This window comes from Anomaloglossus baeobatrachus, chromosome 11, assembly GCF_048569485.1.
Source record: "Anomaloglossus baeobatrachus isolate aAnoBae1 chromosome 11, aAnoBae1.hap1, whole genome shotgun sequence".
Classification (NCBI taxonomy): domain Eukaryota; kingdom Metazoa; phylum Chordata; class Amphibia; order Anura; family Aromobatidae; genus Anomaloglossus; species Anomaloglossus baeobatrachus.
Genome location: NC_134363.1, coordinates 96,520,517 through 96,542,914, shown reverse-complemented (window position 1 = coordinate 96,542,914; position 22,398 = coordinate 96,520,517). Strand labels below are relative to the sequence as shown.

Here is a 22,398-nt window from a genome sequence, read left to right as displayed (position 1 = left end):
CGTTCTGCTAATGACCTAGTAGTAGATTTTCTTAAGAAAAAGAATGAGCATGTCACTTCTTTTCTGCAGCTAACTGCGTTATTTCACTCCATTGACTGTAATGTAGTCATGAAATAGCGCAGTAATAACGCAGGTAGCAAGTTAGGTGCGTTATACCGGCGTTATTCCCGCGTTATTTCACGTTTTCGTGACATAGTGTACATCCCTGCCCTGCGTTTTGCAGGGAAGTGATGTCACTAGGAGAAGTTCCTCTATTATCAGTGTTGGCAGAAAGTAGTGATCTCACACTCACACACATACATATATAATGCGTACACACATAGAAATAAAACGCAATTAAAAAAAAAAAACGTGGGCTCCGCTGTATTTGTACCGTCCAGCCGGGTAAACACACAGCGGCAGCCCGGTATTCTGAGGCTGGGGAGGGCGAGGGCCATGGTTAATGCCCCCCCACCCCGCAGCCGAGAATATCAGCCTGCAGCTGCCCCGGGACTGTCACATCCATTATGCGGCAGTCCCGGAGTGTTACCGGCTCTTCCTGTCGCCGTGATGCGGTGGCAATCAGGGTAATATGGAGTTAACGGCAACCAATAGCTGCCGCTAAGTCTAAGATTAGTAATGGCAGCGTCTATGACACGCCGTCAGTAATCTGTAAGTCAAAGTAAAGAAACTCACACACACACCGAAAAATCTCTTATTTTGAATAAAAGACAAAAAGCCCCTCTTTCTCCACTTTATTAAACCCCCCCGAACACAGCTCCGACGTAATCCACAGCGATGTCCCGTGGCGCTTCCAGCCCTGCTCCAGCCGCGTGTGACAGTTCTCCACGCAGCCTCTTCCAGTGAGCGAGTGCTGAATCGGCTCCCTGAACGAGGTTGCATAGGTAACTATAGGACATGTCTCACGGCCGCTAATATGAACACATTACCGGCCTCGAGAACTGCAGTGTGTGTGGGGGTTGGGAACACAAACATCATAAATAAAGCTGGAATATCTATCCCTCTATTATCTAATCTATCTATCCCTCTATTATCTACCTATCTATTCCCCTAAATATCTATCTATTATCTATCTATATCTATCTATCCATCATCTATCTATCTCTCTATTATCTATCTATATTATCTATTTTTTTTTTTTTTTTAATTTTCAACATGCTTTATTGTTGTAAAAACATTAAAAAATGCAAGGACCAACCTGAAAAAAAAGGCACCAAAAACGCACCAAAACGCACCTGCGTTATTGGTGCATTTTTTAACGCAGGTGCGCTAATCCTTCACTCTCAAAGAGCTGCAGAGAGCACAGGCTGCACAGAGCGTCGCTGGCAAGGTGAGTGGATAATGTTTATTATTTTATATGTCAGTGTTTTTCTGGTACGTGTTTCACGGACCACACACAGATCACACCATAGTGTGGTCCGTGGGTCAGCAGTGATGCCAGAAAAAAATGGACTTGTCTCCGTGCAGAATCATGGACACGAGTGTAAGCTGCACGGAGACACGTTCATTGAAAAATCACTGATGTGTGAGTAGACACATTGATTATAATGTGTCTGCGTATGTCAGTGATTCTGGTACGTATAAAAAAAGCACATACGTACCAGAATCACTGACGTGTGAATGGGGCCTAAATGTTGTAACTACAGGAGGTGATGCATTTTTCAATGTCAGAAGATACGTTATCATATATTGTGAATACACTGCATGTTATCCATCCAGGTTTGCAGGTGGAAAATTCACAAAGTATTAAAGCAGCAGCTAATAAAAATGTGCAGCAAAAATTGAATTAAAGCACTTGAACACTTATATTTTTGTAAAATCTATGTTCGGTACAAACAACAAACTTTAACCCCTTCAGCCCCGGGGCACTTTCCGTTTTTGCGTTTTGCTCCCCTTCTTCCGAGAGCCGTAACTTTTTTATTTTTCTGTTAATCTTGCCATATGAGGGCTTGTTTTTTGCGGGACAAGTTGTACTTTTAAATGAAACCATAAGTTTTACCATATGGTGTACTGGAAAACAGCAAAAAAATTCCAAGTGTGGAAAAACTGCAAAAAAAGTGTGATGACACAATAGTTTTTGGGATGTTTTATTCACGGTGTTCACTATATGGTAAAACTGATGTGTAGGTATGATGCCTGAGGTCGGTGCGAGTTTGTAGACGCAAAACATGTATAGGTTTACTTGTATCTAAGGGGTTAAAAAAAAATTCACAAGCTTGTCCAATAAAAGTGGCGCACGTTTTGCGCCATTTTCCGAAACACGTAGCGTTCTCATTTTTCTGGATCTATGGCTCAGTGACGGCTTATTGTTTGCTTCTCGAGCTGTCGTTTCTAATGGTACCATTTTTGCGCAGATGCTACGTTTTGATCGCCTGCTATTGCATTTTGCGTAAAACTTGCGGCGACCAAAAAACGTAATTTTGGCGATTGGAATTTTTTTTCCACTACGCCGTTTACCAATCAGATTAATTGATTTTATATTTTGATAGATCGGGCATTTCTGAACGTGTCGATACCAAATATGTGTATATTTATTTATTTTTTAACCCTTTAATTTTCAATGGGGGAAAAGGGGGGTAATTTGAACTTTTAGGTTTTTTTGGTTTTTTTATTTTTTAAAACTTTTTTTTAAATTTTTTTTTTATTTTACTAGTCCCCCTAGGGGGCTATAGCGATCAGCAATCCGATCACTCTTATCTATCTGCTAATCACAGCTATAGAGCTGTAAACAGCAGATTCAGTCACTTCATGACTGAAACTTCATAGCTGCAGGCGTCATCACATGACCCTGTGCTACGATGGCAACCACCGAAAGTCACGTGATCACGCACGTGACTTCCGGTGTGGGCGGCGGTAAGTAAAAATCATGGCCGCGCACATATAGATCTCGCTGCCAGACTTTGGCAGTGAGATTTAAGGGGTTAAATGTTGCGAGTGGAAGCGATTCCACTCGCAACATGCAGGCACACATGTCAGCTGTTGATAACAGCTGATATGTGTGCCAACCGCCGCCGCCTGCCCGCGGCAGGGGGCGGGGCTTAACGGGACACGCTCCATTACAGATATATCCGTCCATGGTCGTGAAGGGGTTAAAGGTCGGGTCCACTCTCTGTACACGCAATTTATTAGTAGCTGCAGGGCGGAATAAAACATTTTTGTTTTAATTTTTCCTCTCTGTTGCAGAGATATTAGTAATAAAATATTTAGGACCTGTTAACTTCTGTTAAGTGTAAGGGTGCGTGCCCACGATCAGGGTTCACAGCGTTTTAGATGCAGCATGTGTCAGTTATGTCCAAAACGCTGTGATGTACCGTACAAGCACAGTGGATGGGGTTTCTAGAAATCCCATGCACACTGTGCGTGCACTACCAGCAGCCTAAACTGACCTGCGGTGCGGCTTTCCGAGCCCCAAGCATGTCAATTCTTTCGGAGACTAGCAGCCCTGCCGCAACCAGGACGCAGCGGGTCCTGAACGTGTGCAAATATCCTAAGGCCTCTTTCACACGTCGGTATGTTGCATCAGCGTTTCAACAGTATTTGGGTGCCAAAACCAGGAGTGGAACTAAGGCCCTGTGCGCACTGGAAAACGGAATTTTCTTCAGAATATTCCGCAGGGTCTGAAAGATTACCGCACCCGCGGTAAAAAAAACGCGGCAAATCGCACCCGAAAACCACATGCGGTTCGCCACGGTATTGTTCGCGGTATTGCCGCGTGCGGGTTGGTACATGTTCTTTAATGCAAATGCAATAAAGCACATTGAAAGAAGAAAAAAAAAAGTAATTTCCTTCTTAGATAGCAGATAGTGCGATAGCTAGATAGTTAGATAGAGGGATAGATAGATAGAGTCCCTGTGAGCACACGCTGCTCTTCTCACGGTCGGTAGTGTGTTCACATTACCGGCCGCGGGAAATGACCGGTAATTACCTCTGCTGTCTCGTTGCGAGGCTGCATTCAGTAGTGTGGCAGTCGCGGCTGGATGCAAGCATTGCAGGACGTCGATTACGCCGGAGCTGTGTGTTTCGGGGAGGTTAATAAACGGGTGAACCAGGAGCTTTTTTGTGTTTTATTTAAAATAAAGGATTATTCGGTGTATGTTTTTTTTAGTGGCGGCAATCCGCCGCCATTAACTCCTTATTACCTGAATTTCATGAAATAATTAAACAAAAAAAAATGACGTGGGCTTCGCTCATTTTTTTGTGTTCAGCCAGGTACAACTAGGCAGCTGGTGATTGGAATCTTCAGCGCAGGGTGGCCCAAGCTTTCTGGGCCCCCCACATTTTCTGGCACTGTATCCAACTCTTCAGTGGCCCTGGTGGCAGGTGGCACGCTGGGTAATAAGAGGTTAATACCAGCTATGTTTTACCAGCTGGTATGAAGCTAGAGATTCTTAATATCAGGCCAAGTTTGGCCTAGCCATTAAGAATCTCCAATAAAGGGTTAAAAAAAAAAAGACATCACACAGAGAAAAATACTTTATTAGAAATAAATACACAGACACAGTAGGGACTCTATGTTTATTACTCCCTCTCACCCCTCCACGATCGAGAGATTTCTGTACTGAACATGCCAGGAGAGAGCGAGGGAAAAGAGAGAGGGCGGGCGAGGGGGGGGGGAAAGAGAAAGGGCGGACGAGGGGGAGGGAAAAGAGAGTGGGCGAGGGGGAGGGAAAAGAGAGTGGGCGAGGGGGAGGAAAAAGAGAGTGGGCAAGGGGGAGGGAAAAGAGAGTAAGCGAGTGGGAGGGAAGAGAGAGTGGGCGAGGGAAAGGGAAGAGAGAGTGGGCGAGAGGAGAGAGGGATAAGAGGGGGCAGAGAAGAGGGGGAAGAGGGGTGGGAGAAAAGAGGGGTGGGAGAAAAGAGGGGTGGGAGAAAAGAGGGGTGGGAGAAAAGAGGGGTGGGAGAAAAGAGGGGTGGGAGAAAAGAGGGGTGGGAGAAGAGAGTGGGGGTAGAGAAGAGAGAGGGGGGGGAAGGTGCTCTGTCACCAAATTGCTCCACTCTGTGACTTGTGGTGCAGGTGACAGAGTGGAGACAGTTGGTCCCATGCAGGACAGGTGACAGAGCAGAGCGGTGACATGCTCTGCTGACACATGCAGTGCTGCATGTCACCAGCCTGTCAGTGTCTTGCTGCGTACTGTAGTGCTGTTGGGAGGAGCACATGCTCACACCACCCGACAGCGCCCGCTCTCCTGACATCGCAGCAGAGCGGGCGGGTGGAGAGTGAGATCACATACTTACGTGACAGGGGGGATTTCAGCTGAAGAAACCCCCCCTGTACTCCACACTGGCGCCCGGTGCCTCACCATCTGCCGGACGCTAAGCTGTCTTCACCGCTCCACACTGTGCCATCCTCCGGATCCTTCCCTCGATGCTGGGCTGTGACGTGCGGTAGTCACCGCCCACAGCCCTGTCAATCAATCTCAGTGGCGTACCCGTCAAGTTTGAGAGCCCGGAATTGACAGGACGTAAGAGGATACTAGCGGCCACAGCACCAGGGGGTCATGTGACAGGCACTGAGCGTGCAGGATAGCGCCGCTCAGTGCCAGAAATGCAAATAGAAGCCAATGAAGAAAATACTTATAATGGTAAGTGGAACTCATAGAGAAAATAAAAAAAAATGGGTGAACCACCCCTTTAACACTAGAAGTCCCAGAGAGGGGTCATTTGACATTTCTACCATTGGAACCCTATGGGGCTCAAAATTTCTGGGACTTCTGGTTTAAAGGGAATCTGTCAGCAGGTTTTTGCTACCTCATATGAAAGCAGCATGATGTAGGCAAAGAGACGATGTATCACTTAGATTACTATGTGCAGCTGCTCTGACACAGAGTTCTTAGATGCAGAAGAGCTGAGAAAGCGGCCCCTACTCACACCAGGCACTTTGTCTATTGGAGGGGCCATGGTTGTTCAACAAGTTTCACGTGATAAAACCTTTATTACAAGTAAAAAGACAGCTTGATAAGCAACACATCAATGAATTCAGTGTTTTAATCACTACAACATACTGTCCTCTCCTCAGATTACATAGTAAAAACCTGCTGACAGATTTCCTTTAACCACCTTTTTTTGTCATAGGTTAATAAGTAAAGTATGAAGCTGGCTCAGAAACTGATCCTACACTTCAGCTGGCAGATGGTGCCTTTGTTGCATACCTTGCATTTGTTTGGAACTACAGTGAACGTTGTTTGCTCCAATCAATGCAGTTTAACCATTTAAATGCCATGCTATAAATTTCTGACAGAGGTACTTAAATTTTGCCATTGGTAGTGTGCACACAAACCAACTCACACTGGCTTCTCATGACATGATTGCAGGGAACCGATGGGTTACCATGTCAGCCAGAGCTCTGCTGAAAGACCCCATGACTGCCATCCTGCTACTCCTTCCTCCTGTGAAACTCAGCTGGAGATTCTCTTATCTGAGAGAATTGGATCGATTATGCTAATTACAATGATCAATCTCTAATCCAAGTGTAATCCGTGTCAGTATAGTGTGATCTGATTCTCTATTTTTAAGCCATCAATGAGCTTTTCTGTAGTTTGTCAAATTCTTTCAGGGTTTTTGACTGAAATGAAAGCCTAAAACACAGCATTTAAACAAAGGACGTAGTATACGCAGTATTTTTCCTGCCAACAAATGCATTTTTCATGAGTATAAAAACAAACAAAAAAAACACTTAAATCCTTATATGAACATGTCCTTATACATCTATTTGAAAAAACAAAAAAGTCATAGTTCTAAGGAAGAGGAGGTAAAAAATAAATACAATTCCCTGATCATTAAAAGGTTAATATCAGGGGTTATAGGATAGAAGATGTTCTAAGAAATGGGTGGACCCAAACTGTAAAAGTCCAGATCTGTGCAGTTTCAAAGTTGCCAGGTGCCGGACCCAGGCCCGGGATTTCGACTGTTTCATCTGGAACTAGAGAAAGGTAAAAAAAAAAAAATAAAAGGAAAAATAAAGACAATAAGAATGAAGCAAGCGCTTCATACTTACCAAGGCTCCGGCCTGGCTGTAAACTACTCACGTGCGGCCTCCGCTCATCATTGCTCATACATTTGCACTGCTTTCCCCGCCCACCGGCTGGCCTGGCCTCTGTGACAGCGTCTGCCTGCAACCAGTCATCGCAGCTCATTCATTCTCTGCATTCATTGCGGGCAGTCGTGCTCTATGACTGCGCACTGTGAATGAGATGTAGCAGAGCTGGAATCGCCGTGGGACCTCGTGTGGATTACGATGGACCTGTAGGGGTGTGTTGGGGTTAATAAAGTGGTGAAAAAGGGGGCTTTTTTGTATTTCATTCCAAATAAAGGATTTTTTCGGTGTCTGTGTTTATTTACTTTCCCTAACAGATTAATGATGCCTGCCATCACTAATCTAGGACTTAGTAGCAGTTATGCGCTGTTATTAACCCCTCATTACCCCAATTGCCACCGCACCAGGGCAATTGGGAAGAGCTAGGTAAAGCGCCAAACTTGTCGCATCTAATGGATGAGACAATCTCGAGCAGCTACAGGTTGCTATTTTTAGGCTGGGGTGGTGGCCAATAATCATGGACCTCCCCACCCTGAAAATACAGCCCCAGCTGTTGAGCTTTAACATGGCCGGGTATCGAAATGGGGGGGGGGGGGTGCAACACATCGGCTTTTAAATTAATAAAAAAAAAAAAGCCACTGCAACAATAAAAAAGCGTTAACACACACGTTTGTTTTTTTTGCCAGGAGGTGTAGATTGTGTGCAGGAATATGGTATAAAAATGTAATCACCAAATTTGCATCCCTTGACCCAAAATTGCAAAAAAAAAAGAAATGCTTTTTTTCCTGCCAGGAGTTGCAAATTTGGTGCTGAAATCTGGTGCAGATGATTTCAGCAGCAAAAGTACACCTCTTGGCAGAAAACCGCAGCACAAAAATGCGTCAAAAAAGTGGGGTTTGTTTTTTACCAGGATGTGTAGATTGGGTGCAGGAATGTGGTTCAAAAATTTCATCACCAAAATTGCGGTTTTCTGCCAGGAGATGCAGGTCTGTGAACTCAGTGACTTCACATGAAGCAGGTTACCTGCAATCACATGTGAAGGACCATGGTAACCTCCAGCTGTGTCCGCAAATAACCTGAGTGATATCCTCGCTTATCGTGACTTAGGGGTGCTTCACACATAGCGAGATCACTACCGAAATCGCTGCTACGGCACGGTTTTGGTGACGCAACAGTGACCTCATTAGCGATCTCGCTGTGTGTGACACTGAGCAGCGATCTGGCCCCTGCTGCGAGATCGCTGCTCGTTACACACAGCCCTGGTTCGTTTTCTTCAAAGCCGCTCTCCCGCTGTGACACACAGATCGCTGTGTGTGACAGCGAGAGAGCGACGAAATGAAGCGAGCAGGGAGCAGGAGCCGGCATCTGGCAGCTGTGGTAAGCTGTAACCAGGGTAAACATCGGGTAACCAAGGTGGTTACCCGATATTTACCTTAGTTACCAGCCTCCGCAGCTCTCACGCTGCCTGTGCTGCCGGCTCCGGCTCTCTGCACATGTAGCTGCAGTACACATCGGGTTAATTAACCCGATGTGTACTGTAGCTAGGAGAGCAAGGAGCCAGCGCTAAGCAGTGTGCGCGGCTCCCTGCTCTTGCGGTTATGATCGCTGCTTCGGCTGCTGTGTTTGACAGCTAAGCAGCGATCATAACAGCGACTTACAAGGTCGCTGTTACGTCACAGAAAATGGTGACGTAACAGCGACCTCGTTGTCGCTGTCGCTTAGTGTGAACCAGCCCTTAGTCATTGTCTGTCTGCACTCACAGCGTGCAGTCATGTTCTATGGTCGCTCGCCGTTACATGGATGTAGCAGAGCTGAATCGTTGTGGGATCTTGTGTGGATTGCTTTGGACCCGCAGGGGTGTTTTGGTGGTTAATAAAGTGGTGAAAGGGTGGGGTTTTGTGTTTTATTCCAAATAAAGGATTTTTTCTGTGTTTGTTTCCTTTCACTTATAGATTAGTGATACGGGTGTCAGACGCCTTCCTTTTCTAATCTAGGGCTTAGTGGCAGCTGTGGACTGTTATTAACCCCTCATTAACACTAGAACTACTGGACTCGTGACACTAATATAGAAATACATGGTGCAAAGTAGTCAAAATGACTACCTCAGTAGTTCTAGTGTTAAGGCCCAGTCACACTAAACAACTTACCAGCGATCCCAACAACGATCCAACCTGATAGGGATCGCTGGTAAGTTGCTAGGAGGAGGTTGCTGGTGAGATGTCACACTGCGACGCTCCAGCGATCCCACCAGCAACCTGACCTGGCAGGGATCGCTGGAGCGTGGCTACACGAGTTGCTGGTGAGCTCACCAGCAACCAGTGTCCCAGCCCCCAGCCAGTAGCGCCGCGTGGAAGATGCTGCGCTTGGTAACTAAGGTAAATATCGGGTAACCAACCCGATATTTACCTTGGTTACCAGCGCACGCAGCTACACGTGCAGAGAGCAGCGCACACCACTTAGCGCTGGCTCCCTGCTCTCCTAATTACAGCACACATCGGGTTAATTACCCGATGTGTGCTGCAGCTACATGTGCACAGAGCAGGGAGCAGCGCACACCGCTTAGCGCTGGCTCCCTGCTCTCCTAGTTACAGCACACATCGGGTTAATTACCCGATGTGTGCTGCAGCTACATGTGCACAGAGCAGGGAGCAGCGCACACCGCTTAGCGCTGGCTCCCTGCTCTCCTAGTTACAGCACACATCGGGTTAATTACCCGATGTGTGCTGCAGCTACATGTGCACAGAGCAGGGAGCAGCGCACAATGCTTAGCGCTGGCTCCCTGCTCTCCTAGCTACAGCACACATCGGGTTAATTACCCGATGTGTGCTGCAGCTACATGTGCACAGAGCAGGGAGCAGCGCACAATGCTTAGCGCTGGCTCCCTGCTCTCCTAGCTACAGTACACATGGGGTTAATTACCGATGTGTACTCTGCTAGACGTGCAAGAAGCAGGATCCGGCACTGACAGTGAGAGCGGAGGACGATGGTAACGAAGGTAAATATCGGGTAACCAAGGCCAGGGCTTCTTGGTTACCCAATGTTTACCGTGGTTACCAGTGTCCGCAGAAGCCGGCTCCTGCTGCCTGCACATTTAGTTGTTGCTGTCTCGCTGTCACACACAGCGATCTGTGCTTCCCAGCGGGACAGCAACAACTAAAAAATGGCCCAGGACATTCAGCAACAACCAACGACCTCACAGCAGGGGCCAGGTTGTTGCTGGATGTCACACTAAGCAACATCGCTGTTATATCACAAAAGTTGTTCGTTAGCAGCGATGTTGCTAGCGATGTTGCTTAGTGTGACGGGGCCTCTACCCCGACTGCCACCGCACCAGGGCAATCAGGAAGAGCTGGGTAAAGCGCCAGGCTTGTCGCAATTAATGGATGCGACAATTCAGGGCTGCTGTAGGCTGATATTTTCAGGCTGGGTCTCCCCAGCCTGAGAATACCAGATCCCAGCTGTTGGGCTTTAACTTGTCTGGGAATCAAAATTTGGGGAACCGCACACCAGGGTTTTTGTTTTTTTTTAACAGCTGCAACCTGTAGCCATGGGCTTTATCTGTGCTGGGTACGAGAATTCATGGGGGACCCTAAGTCAGCTGTTTTACTTATTTATACACCACAATACTGAACTGACGGTAGATGCTAGAGTGTACGGGCTGCTTCCAGGAAGACGTAATTTCACGTGACTATGGAAACAAGAATTATGGTTGACAAGTGCATGTGCCAAATTTTAGCAGAAAAGGTTCAGTCACTTTTAAATTGAGATTAAGAATAGATATCAATGTCAGGTGAAGATTGGACCGTCAGCAAAAGCAAAGACCCAGTCATCAAATACTGGGCGCAGGTGCTCCCTCGGCACTGGCTGGACTCAGGGAGTCGCGGGCAGCCTCAGTTCCCAGCACTGGCTGGGCTCAGGGAGTCCCTCGGTCTGTGGCATTGGCTGGGCGCAGAAGCTGCCCCGGACCCCAGCACTGGCTGGGCTCAGGGAGTCCCTCGGTCTGTGGCATTGGCTGGGCGCAGAAGCTGCCCCGAACCCCAGCACTGGCTGGGCACAGAGGCTGCCCCGAACCCCAGCACTTCCCGCAGGATGGAGCACCGGCCAGGTTCCTCTAATGGCTCGTACCAGCCAGGCTCTCGCTCCAGAGAGGTAGCACCGACAGAAGTTCGCGCTCCCAGGCCGTGTATAGGTCGAGAGAGGAAGCGCGGCCTCACACTGCCGGAAATACACGGGCAGGCGCCATAACGAGCTGCCGCTATCGCAGCGGGACTCTCCTAAACGATAACAACACGAGGTCACTTACTGCAGGCGCTTCCCGGTCCCCGCGCAACTTCCTTATATCCCATGAGTTACTTCCGGTAAATGACGCAAAGAGAAGAAAGCGTTTCCTGTAACAACCGACAAAAGGCGGGGCCTCCAACGAAAGAAAGTGGTGACCAATGAGCGGCCGGGAGCAAGACACGTAATGAGATCACGTGCTAAGCACGCAGGCCTTGTCGGTGCACTACTATTGTGTACTAGGAACGCGAAGCGTGGTCACACCCGTGGGGGCAGGACTGCGTCGGCCGACATCTTTGTGTCACGTTCATCTGGGTTTATGAGCTGTGGCTGGCTGCCCTCAGGGATGGCCGCCTGAAGTGAGAGGGCAGCTGTAGCACAGGCCACGGCCTCACAGCAGTGCTGCACAGTCCTTACAGTCTCTACTACCGCAGCATCACTTAGGCTACTTTCACACATCCGGTTTTTGCTCTGCGGCACAATACGGCGTTCTGCAGAAAAACCGCAACCGGTTTTTTTTACGCCGGTTGCGGGTTTTTTTGCATAGACTTACATTAGTGCCGCATTGTGCCGCAGGGGCTTGCGTTCGGTCCGGTTTTTGCCGCATGCGGCAGATTTAGCCGATGCCGCGGCCGGATGGAACGTTGCCTGCAACGTTTTTTGCTCCGGCAAAAACAGCCGCATCCGGCCGCTGCGGCGCATTTTTCAATGCATGCCTATGGACGCCGGATGCGGCACGATGCGGAAAAAACGCATCCGGTCGCCGCATGCGGTTTTTTCCACTGCGCATGCTCAGTAGCGTGCCGCAACCGGAAAAAAACGGACGGGCTGCATGTAAAAACTTATGCAAAGGATGCGGTGTTTTCGCCGCATCCGTTGCATAGTTTTCACAGCCGGATTGAGCCGCACTGCTCAAACCGGATGTGTGAAAGTAGCCTTAAGGTGGCTTTACACACTGCAACATCGCAAACGACATCGCTGTAACGTCACTGGTTTTGTGACGTTATAGCGATCTCCCCAGCGACATTGCAGTGTGTGAAACACATCAGCGACCTGGCCCCTGCTGTGAAGTTGCTGATCGCTACAAATCGTTCAGGACCATTCTTTGGTCCTTTGCTTCCCGCTGTGCAGCAAAGTCTCAGTGTGTAAAGGGGACTTTACAGCGACTTCGTTAGCGACTTCCCTTTCAAAAAGCTGCTTTACAACGTCCCCAATGACTAGGTCGTTCTGCAGGTCCGGATCGCTGTTGCGTCGTTGGCCAGGTCTGCCTGTTTGACAGCTCACCAGAGACTTTGTAGCGATCCCGGCCAGGTTGGGATCGCTGGTGGGATCGCTAGAAAGTCTCAGTGTGTAAAGGGGCCTTTACGCATTCTGCATCTATTTTAATCCCCAAGTGACCAGGCCTGAATGGACCTGAAAGGAGCATGTTTGCATTTGGGAATTAGCTCTTAAGGTACCGTCACACATAACGAGATCGCTAGCGAGATCGCAGCTGAGTCACGGTTTCTGTGACGCAGTAGCGATCCCGTTAGCACTCTTGTTATGTGTGACATCTACCAGCGATCAGGCCCCTGCTGTGAGATCTCTAGTCGTTGCAGAATGGTCCAGGCCATTTTCTTCAAAGGCGATGTCCTGCTGGGCAGGACACATCGCTGGGTTTGACACTGTGTGACAGGGTCACAGTGACTGCTGAGATCGTTATACAGGTCGCTACTGCGACCTGTATTGTTCCTGCATCGCTGGTAAGATCTGACTGTGTGACATCTCACCTGCGACCTCCCAGCGACTTACCTGCGATCCCTATCAGGTCGCATCGTTGTTGGGATCGCTGGTAAGTCGTTGTGTGTGACTGGGCCTTTAGTCATGGTGCAGAATACAACGTTTCTATTGCTGGCGCACAACCTGCGGGGACTACTATGTATCTTGAGCAGGGGCTGTAAAGATCCCAGAGTGATGGAGCGCTGGTCAGTTGCGCACTGCCGCTTTATTATAGGAGACAAGTGCTCGGCTATCCTCGGCTGTCCCCTTAATCCCTTGCAGACTGAGCTAATGTTGACCTTTTAAGAAGGCTTGTCCACCACTAGGACAAGACCTTCTGATTCCATTTGTTTCAGTTAAAATATAAGACCCTATACTCGCTTCCAGGTCCTCACTGCAGCCCGTATATTGTAACAGACTCGCTACGGAAGACACTCGAATGTACAGGCTCCTTCCATGTCCTCACTGCAGCCTGTACATTGTAACAGACTCAATATGGAAGACGCTAGAATGTACAGCCTCCTTCCAGGTGTATGTGTGCCGCCCCCGTGTCAGCAGCCGGGCTGCTCAGATCCAGATCCTCGGTGGCTCAAGGGGTGTCCGGACCCGGGAATTTTTCGGCCACTCAAATGAAGGGGGTATTTACAGGGGATTGTGCCACCCGTGGTGTGTGGTAATGTGGAGTACCACCACTGCATTTGGGAGTACTCGGGGACGATGGAGTGGAGCAGCCAGGTGTTAGAACCCTCCACAGGTAGGGGGAATTGCCCCAGGACTCGGTGATGGTGTTCGGGGAGTGCCGTTGGGTGTGAAGGGGTCACTTGCATACTCACTCAGTCCAGTAAGTTGACACCGACAACTGGATAAACCAAAGTTCTGGATACCGCTACCGCTGAGGGGAGCTAGTTCGGGTCCCGTCCCCAATGGTGCTGCCTGGTGATCCGTGACCTGCCTCCTGGCACTAAATTTACTTCTCTGTTGGTCCCGGTAGTATGGAACTAGTCGGGTCTCGCTCCCCACTATGGTTAAGTGTGGGAGCTTGCTCTCAGGGTTCATGCTTCGGATTTCCTGGACCGTTTTTGTGGAAAGTCCTATCCCCTTCGTTGCGCTAGTACCCCTATTTTGGAGCGGGTGGAGAGTGGATCTTGAAGTTCTCGTCGGGTAAATTGTCAGGTTGCCTGAAGCTACTCCCTGACCTAGGGTCCACATATCCCGCCGTGCCCTGGTCCCAGCCTGGTGATGATGGAAGGCCGCCGGCTGTCCTCCTCGACAGTTCCTTGCCACGATTCCCTGCGACCGAGGTCCAGCTCCTTCTAGGCCCAGACCACCGTCTGCTACCTAGATAACTTCCAAGGAGCCCAGCTCCTGACCTTTCTCGTTCACTTCCAAACTACTTCCTCCTTCTGACACTCCTGACCTCCCCTTAACCAACCCCCCAAGTGGGCGACCGTATTCCACTCAGCCGTCCACTGGTGTGTCTGGTGGGTGTGGTGCAGAGTGTACCTAGGATTTTAACTAGCTGTTGTAGGCAACACTATATAGTGGGGGACCCATAACCAAGGAGAAGGTGGATATTGCACAGAAGGGCAGATTGCACAATACCCTGTGACGACCTGATAGTCCAGGGGAGTCACATATGTTATTTTACTATTCTAGCGACATTTATTCCATGGCACTTTACAAGGGAAAAGGGTATACATAAAAGCAAGTACAATAATCATGAGCAATACAAAGCACAGACTGGTACAGGAGGAGAGAGGACTGTGGCCGCGAGGGCTCAGTCTAATAAATGAAGATTTCAGATATACGGGCACCTGCCAGGTCCTGACTGTAGCTCGTCCATTGTAACAGACTCACTACTGAAGACACTAGAATTTATTGGCTTCTTCCAGGTGTATATTACTGAGGATTTCAGATGAACGGGATCCTTCCACGTCCTGACTGCAGCCCTTATATGGTAACAGACTCACTACTCAAGACACTAGAATGTACGGGCTCCTTCCAGGTGTATATTATTGAGGATTTCAGATGTACAGGATCCTTCCAGGACTTGACTGCAGGCCGTACATTGTAACAGATTCACTACTCAAGACGCTAGAATGTATGGGCTCCTTCCAATACCTGACTGCAGCCCGTACATTGTAACAGACTCACATCTGAAGACACTAGAATGTTCGGGCTCCTAGCTATTAGAGCAGCTGCTAAATGATATAATGAAGTTGTTTAGGACAGTTGAGCAATATGCAATTTTTACCGAAAGGAGAAAGTCACTTCAAATGGCTCCGCCGCTCAACACATGCACTGATCGACCTCCTAACATAATATTGCTGGCATAGATAGGTCATTAATTTTAAAGAATGGATTCATGAACAATCTGATATAGTTGCCTGTCCTGTACCTTGCAGAGTGGTGGAGGTTGTGTATCATTTTTCTGCTGTCCAGTAGCTTCATGTGATACAAGGCGTTTACAGCTTTGAATCACCAAAAAACAGGATTAATTCTACCCCATCCCCTCCCCCTTGATGACCCATTGCGTTGAAAAAGGCAAAAGGAGTATGAAACTTCAGCCTCTGTCTAGTCCATGCTTCTTTCTGGTAGTGTCCGTCTTCTCACACAAACAGAATCATATTGTTTACTATACCTACCGTGTTTTTCCAAAAATAAGCCCTCCCCCAAAAAGAAACCCTAGCAGGGATTTTCAGCATTTTCGGAGCAAGGCTTAAATATAAGCCCACCCCCGAAAATAAGCCCTAGTCGTGGTTCAATAATGAAGCGTCCGTGCAGCTAAAAAAGATAAAGATACTGCAGGACACTTCATTAGGCCCGTTTCACACGTCAGTGAAAAACAGTGACGTTTTTCACTGGCGTGTAAAACACGCACATGTCCCTGCGTGTGCCGTGAATCATGGCAGACGTGGGTTGTCTAAGTGCAATCCGGGCTCCGTTATCCGTGGCCCGTGATCGCACTTAGAAATCAACTCACCTGCGCCCGCTCCCGCCGTCCATGGTGCTGATCGCTCCCGCGACGCAGCATCCGGCCGGCGGTGACCCCCGCAGCAGATGCTTCCGGGTCGGTTGTGTCATGCATAATGAATATGCGCAACAGTAATCAGCCGGCTTAGAAGCAGCAGGGAGGACGGGCTGCAGAGGACATCGCTGGACGCCGGGTGAGTTAAAATGTTTATTATTTTAAATGCACGTTTTTTTCTGGCACGTGTTTCACGGACCACACCACTGCGTGGTCCGTGGAACATCAGTGATGCCAGAAAAAAATGGACATTTCTCCGTGCAGCAATCACGCACACGCGGGTACGCTGCACGGAGACACGTGCAGTGAAAAATCACTGACGTGTGAGCAGACCCATTCATTATAATGGGTCTGCGTATGTCAGTGATTCTGGTACGTTTAAAAAAAAGCACAAACGTACCAGAATCACTGACGTGTGAAAGGGGCCTTATAGACAGCGGGGCACCCTGCAATCACCCAACACTGAGCGGCAGGACCTGCAGTGATCGCACACCCGCACACATCAGATCTCTCACACAATCAGATCTCACACGCAAACATCCGATCTCACACCCAAACATCGGATCGCACACATAATCAGATCGCACACACAAACATCGGATCACACACACATCGGATTGCATACACACTCGCCACATCCATGTATGTGTCTGCGATCTGCTGTGTGTGTCTGCGATCTGCTGTGTGTGTCTGCAATCTGCTGTGTGTGTCTGCAATCTGCTGTGTGGGTCTGCGATCTGCTGTGCGTATGATTTGCTGTGTGTGTCTGCGATCTGCTGTGCGTGTGTTCTGTGTGTGTGATTTGCTGTGTGTGTAATTTGCTGTGTGTGTCTGGGATCTGCTGTGTGCGTGATTTGCTGTGTGTGTCTGCGATCGGCTGTGTGTGTCTGCGATCGGCTGTGTGTGTCTGCGATCGGCTGTGTGTGTCTGCGATCGGCTGTGTGTGTCTGCGTTCTGCTGTGTGTGTCTGTGATCTGCTGTGTGTGTCTGCGATCTGCTGTGCGTGTGATTTGCTGTGTGTGTCTGCGATATGCTGTGTGTGATTTGCTGTGTGTGTCTGGGATCTGCTGTGTGTGTGATTTGCTGTGTGTGTCTGGGATTTGCTGTGTGTGTCTGGGATTTGCTGTGTGTGTCTGGGATCTGCTGTGTGTGTGATTTGCTGTGTGTGTCTGGGATCTGCTGTGTGTGTGATTTGCTGTGTCTCTGGGATCTGCTGTGTGTGTGATTTGCTGTGTGTGTCTGGAATCTGATGTCTGCGGGATTTTCTGTGTGTATCTGGGATCTGCTGTGCGTGTGATCTGCTGTGCGTGTCTGCGATCTGCTGTGTGTGTCTGCGATCGGCTATGTGTGTCTGCAATCGGCTGTATGTGTCTGCGATCGGCTGTGTGTGTCTGCGATCGGCTGTGTGTGTCTGCGATCTGCTGTATGTATCTGCGATTGGCTGTATGTGTCTGCGATCGGCTGTATGTGTCTGCGATCGGCTGTATGTGTCTGCGATCGGCTGTATGTGTCTGCGATCAGCTGTATGTGTCTGCTAGTGATGGGCAGTCCGGTTCTTTTTGGTGATCCGGTTCCCATGGCTCCTCTCAGCAAAAAGAGCCGGCTCTTTCAGCTTGTTCTCGGCTCCTTATTAAATATGTGTTCACCCCAGGTGAACACATATTTAAGATTATAGTAACGCTGCCAAAACCCCGCCCACCCGCGGCTAAACCCCGCCCACTTACAAGCAGCCAATTAGATTGCTGAGAAGGCGGAGTTTAGCCATGGGTGGGCGGGGTTTTGACGGTGAAAAGAGCCGTTTAGATATTTTAGTGGCTCTCATTGGTGATCCGGCTCCTGTCGTTCACAGCAGGGAGCCGGATCTTTGTGTCGGATCGTTGTCGACCGACACATCACTAGTGTCTGCGATCTGCTGTATGTGTCTGCGATCGGCTGTGTGTGTCTACGATCGGCTGTGTGTGTCTGCGATCGGCTGTGTGTGTCTGCGATTGGCTGTGTGTGTCTGCGATCGGCTGTGTGTCTCTGTGTGTCTGTGATCTGCTGTGTGTGTCTGCGATCTGCTGTGCGTGTGATTTGCTGTGTGTGTCTGCGATCTGCTGTGCGTGAGATCTGCTGTGTGTGTGATTTGCTGTGTGTGTCTGGGATCTGCTGTGTGCGTGATTTGCTGTGTGTGTCTGCGATCGGCTGTGTGTGTCTGCGATCGGCTGTGTGTGTCTGCGATCGGCTGTGTGTGTCTGCGTTCTGCTGTGTGTGTCTGTGATCTGCTGTGTGTGTCTGCGATCTGCTGTGCGTGTGATTTGCTGTGTGTGTCTGCGATATGCTGTGTGTGATTTGCTGTGTGTGTCTGGGATCTGCTGTGTGTGTGATTTGCTGTGTGTGTCTGGGATTTGCTGTGTGTGTCTGGGATTTGCTGTGTGTGTCTGGGATCTGCTGTGTGTGTGATTTGCTTTGTGTGTCTGGGATCTGCTGTGTGTGTGATTTGCTGTGTCTCTGGGATCTGCTGTGTGTGTGATTTGCTGTGTGTCTGGGATCTGCTGTGTGTGTGATTTGCTGTGTGTGTCTGGAATCTGATGTCTGCGGGATTTTCTGTGTGTATCTGGGATCTGCTGTGCGTGTGATCTGCTGTGCGTGTCTGCGATCTGCTGTGTGTGTCTGCGATCGGCTATGTGTGTCTGCAATCGGCTGTATGTCTCTGCGATCGGCTGTGTGTGTCTGCGATCGGCTGTGTGTGTCTGCGATCTGCTGTATGTATCTGCGATTGGCTGTATGTGTCTGCGATCGGCTGTATGTGTCTGCGATCGGCTGTATGTGTCTGCGATCGGCTGTATGTGTCTGCGATCGGCTGTATGTGTCTGCTAGTGATGGGCAGTCCGGTTCTTTTTGGTGATCCGGTTCCCATGGCTCCTCTCACCAAAAAGAGCCGGCTCTTTCAGCTTGTTCTCGGCTCCTTATTAAATATGTGTTCACCCCAGGTGAACACATATTTAAGATTATAGTAACGCTGCCAAAACCCCGCCCACCCGCGGCTAAACCCCGCCCACTTACAAGCAGCCAATTAGATTGCTGAGAAGGCGGAGTTTAGCCATGGGTGGGCGGGGTTTTGACGGTGAAAAGAGCCGTTTAGATATTTTAGTGGCTCTCATTGGTGATCCGGCTCCTGTCGTTCACAGCAGGGAGCCGGATCTTTGTGTCGGATCGTTGTCGACCGACACATCACTAGTGTCTGCGATCTGCTGTATGTGTCTGCGATCGGCTGTGTGTGTCTGCGATCGGCTGTGTGTGTCTGCGATTGGCTGTGTGTGTCTGCGATCGGCTGTGTGTCTCTGTGTGTCTGTGATCTGCTGTGTGTGTCTGCGATCTGCTGTGCGTGTGATTTGCTGTGTGTGTCTGCGATCTGCTGTGCGTGAGATCTGCTGTGTGTGTGATTTGCTGTGTGTGTCTGGGATCTGCTGTGTGTGTGATTTGCTGTGTGTTTGGGTTCTACTGTGTGTTTGTGTGATTTGCTGTGTGTGTCTGGGATCTGCTGTGTGTGTGATTTGCTGTGTGTCTGCGATCTGCTGTGCTGTGGGATTTTCAGCATTTTCGGAGCAAGGCTTAAATATAAGCCCACCCCCGAAAATAAGCCCTAGTCGCGGTTCAATAATGAAGTGTCCGTGCAGCTAAAAAAGATAAAGATACTGCAGGACACTTCATTATAGACAGCGGGGCACCCTGCAATCACTCACCCGACACTGAGCGGCAGGACCTGCAGTGATAGCACACCCGCACACATCAGATCTCTCACACACACACAATCAGATCTCACACGCAAACATCCGATCTCACACCCAAACATCGGATCGCACACATAATCAGATCGCACACACAAACATTGGATCACACACACATCGGATCGCATACACACTCACCACATCCAGCGACACCAATCTCTTCTCGCCGGTAGAATCCTGAAAGGCTGTGCGGTGGAGAGCAAGGACCTGCAGAACAGGACCTACGGCCAGACACATGACTTGCTCTCATCATTCCCTGCGGCCGGAAGCGCTGGTTGTGATGTGATGTGTGCGTGTGTCTGCGATCGGCTGTGTGTGTGATCTACTGTGTGTGCGATCTGCTGTGTGTGTCTGCGATTGGCTGTGTTTATCTGTGATCGGCTGTGTGTGTGATCGGCTGTGTGTGTCTGCGATCTGCTGTATGTGTCTTACGATCGGCTGTATGTGTCTTACGATCGGCTGTATGTGTCTTACGATCGGCTGTATGTGTGTCTGTGATCGGCTGTGTGTGTCTGCGATCTTCTGTATGTGTCTGCGATCTGCTGTATGTGTCTGCGAGCTGCTGTGTGTGTCTGTGATCTGCTGTGTGTCTGCGATCTGCTGAGCGTGTTATTTGCTGTGTGTGTCTGCGATCTGTGCGTGTGATCTGTGTGTGTGATTTGCTCTATGTGTGATTTGCTGTGTGTGTCTGGGATCTGCTGTGTGTGTGATTTGCTGTGTGTGTCTGGGATCTGCTGTGTGTGTGATTTGCTGTGTGTCTGGGAACTGCTGTGTGTGTGATTTGCTGTGTGTGTCTGGGATCTGCTGTGTCTGGGATCTGCTGTGTGTGTCTGGGATCTGCTGTGCGTGTGATCTGCTGTGTGTTTCTGCGATCTGCTGTGTGTGTCTGCGATCGGCTGTGTGTGTCTGCGATCGGCTGTGTGTGTCTGCGATCGGCTATGTGTGTCTGCAATCTGCTGTATGTGTCTGCGATCAGCTGTATGTGTCTGCGATCGGCTGTATGTATCTGCGATCGGCTGTATGTGTCTGTGATCGGCCGTATGTGTCTGCGATCGGCCGTATGTGTCTGCGATCGGCCGTGTGTGTCTGCGATCGGCCGTGTGTGTCTGCGATCGGCCGTGTGTGTCTGCGATCTGCTGTGTGTGTCTGCGATCTGCTGTGTGTGTCTGTGATCTGCTGTGTGTGTCTGCGATCTGCTGTGTGTGTCTTCGATCTGCTGTGTGTGTCTGTGATCTGCTGTGTGTGTCTGTGATCTGCTGTGTGTGTCTGCGATCTGTGCGTATGATTTGCTGTGTGTGTCTGCGATCTCCTGTGCATGTGATCTGCTGTGTGTGTGATTTGCTGTGTGTGTCTGGGATCTGCTGTGTGTGTGATTTGCTGTGTGTGTCTGGGTTCTACTGTGTGTGTGATTTGCTGTGTGTGTCTGGGATCTGCTGTGTGTGTGATTTGCTGTGTGTCTGCGATCTGCTGTGCTGTGGGATTTTCAGCATTTTCGGAGCAAGGCTTAAATATAAGCCCACCCCCGAAAATAAGCCCTAGTCGCGGTTCAATAATGAAGTGTCCGTGCAGCTAAAAAAGATAAAGATACTGCAGTGATCGCACACCCGTACACATCAGATCTCTCACACACACAATCAGATCTCACACGCAAACATCCGATCTCACACCCAAACATCGGATCGCACACATAATCAGATCGCACACACAAACATCGGATCACACACACATCGGATCGCATACACACTCACCACATCCAGCGACACCAATCTCTTCTCGCCGGCAGAATCTTGCGGTGGAGCGCAAGGACCTGCAGAACAGGACCTACGGCCGGACACATGACTTGCTCTCATCATTCCCTGCGGCCGGAAGTGCTGGTTGTGATGTGATGTGTGCGTGTGTCTGCGATCGGCTGTGTGTGTGTGCGATCTGCTGTGTGTGTCTGCGATCTGCTGTATGTATCTGCGATCGGCTGTATGTGTCTGCGATGGGCTGTATGTGTCTGCTAGTGATGGGCAGTCCGGTTCTTTTTGGTGATCCGGTTCCCATGGCTCCGCTCACCAAAAAGAGCTGGCTCTTTCAGCTTGTTCTCGGCTCCTTAGTAAATATGTGTTTACCCCAGGTGAACACATATTTAAGATTATGGTAACGCCGCCAAAGCCCCGCCCACCCGCGGCTAAACCCCGCCCACTTACAAGCGGCCAATTAGATTGCTGAGAAGGCGGCGTTTAGCCACGGGTGGGCGGGGTTTTGACAGCGAAAAGCGCCGTTTAGATATTTTAGTGGCTCTCATTGGTGATCCAGCTCCTGTCGTTCACAGCAGGGAGCCGGATCTTTGTGTCGGATCGTTGTCGACCGACACATTACTAGTGTCTGCGATCTGCTGTATGTGTCTGTGATCTGCTGTGTGTGTCTGTGATCCTTGTGTGTCTGTGATCCTTGTGTGTCTGTGATCTGCTGTGTGTGTCTGCGATCTGCTGTGCGTGTGATTTGCTGTGTGTGTCTGCGATCTGCTGTGCGTGTGATCTGCTGTATGT

General features: G+C 49.4%; 1 protein-coding gene across 2 annotated transcripts in view; it reads right to left on the bottom strand.

The window, feature by feature from the left end:
• The window catches only part of ZSWIM9 (zinc finger SWIM-type containing 9), a 215,793-nt gene extending 204,374 nt beyond the window's left edge, over positions 1–11,419 (bottom strand). For both annotated transcript variants that reach the window (XM_075327598.1, XM_075327599.1), the window contains exon 1: positions 11,334–11,419. The gene's annotated coding sequence lies outside the window, so the exon portion shown is untranslated. The remainder of the gene's footprint in view (positions 1–11,333) is intronic.
• Between the last annotated feature and the right edge of the window lie 10,979 nt (positions 11,420–22,398).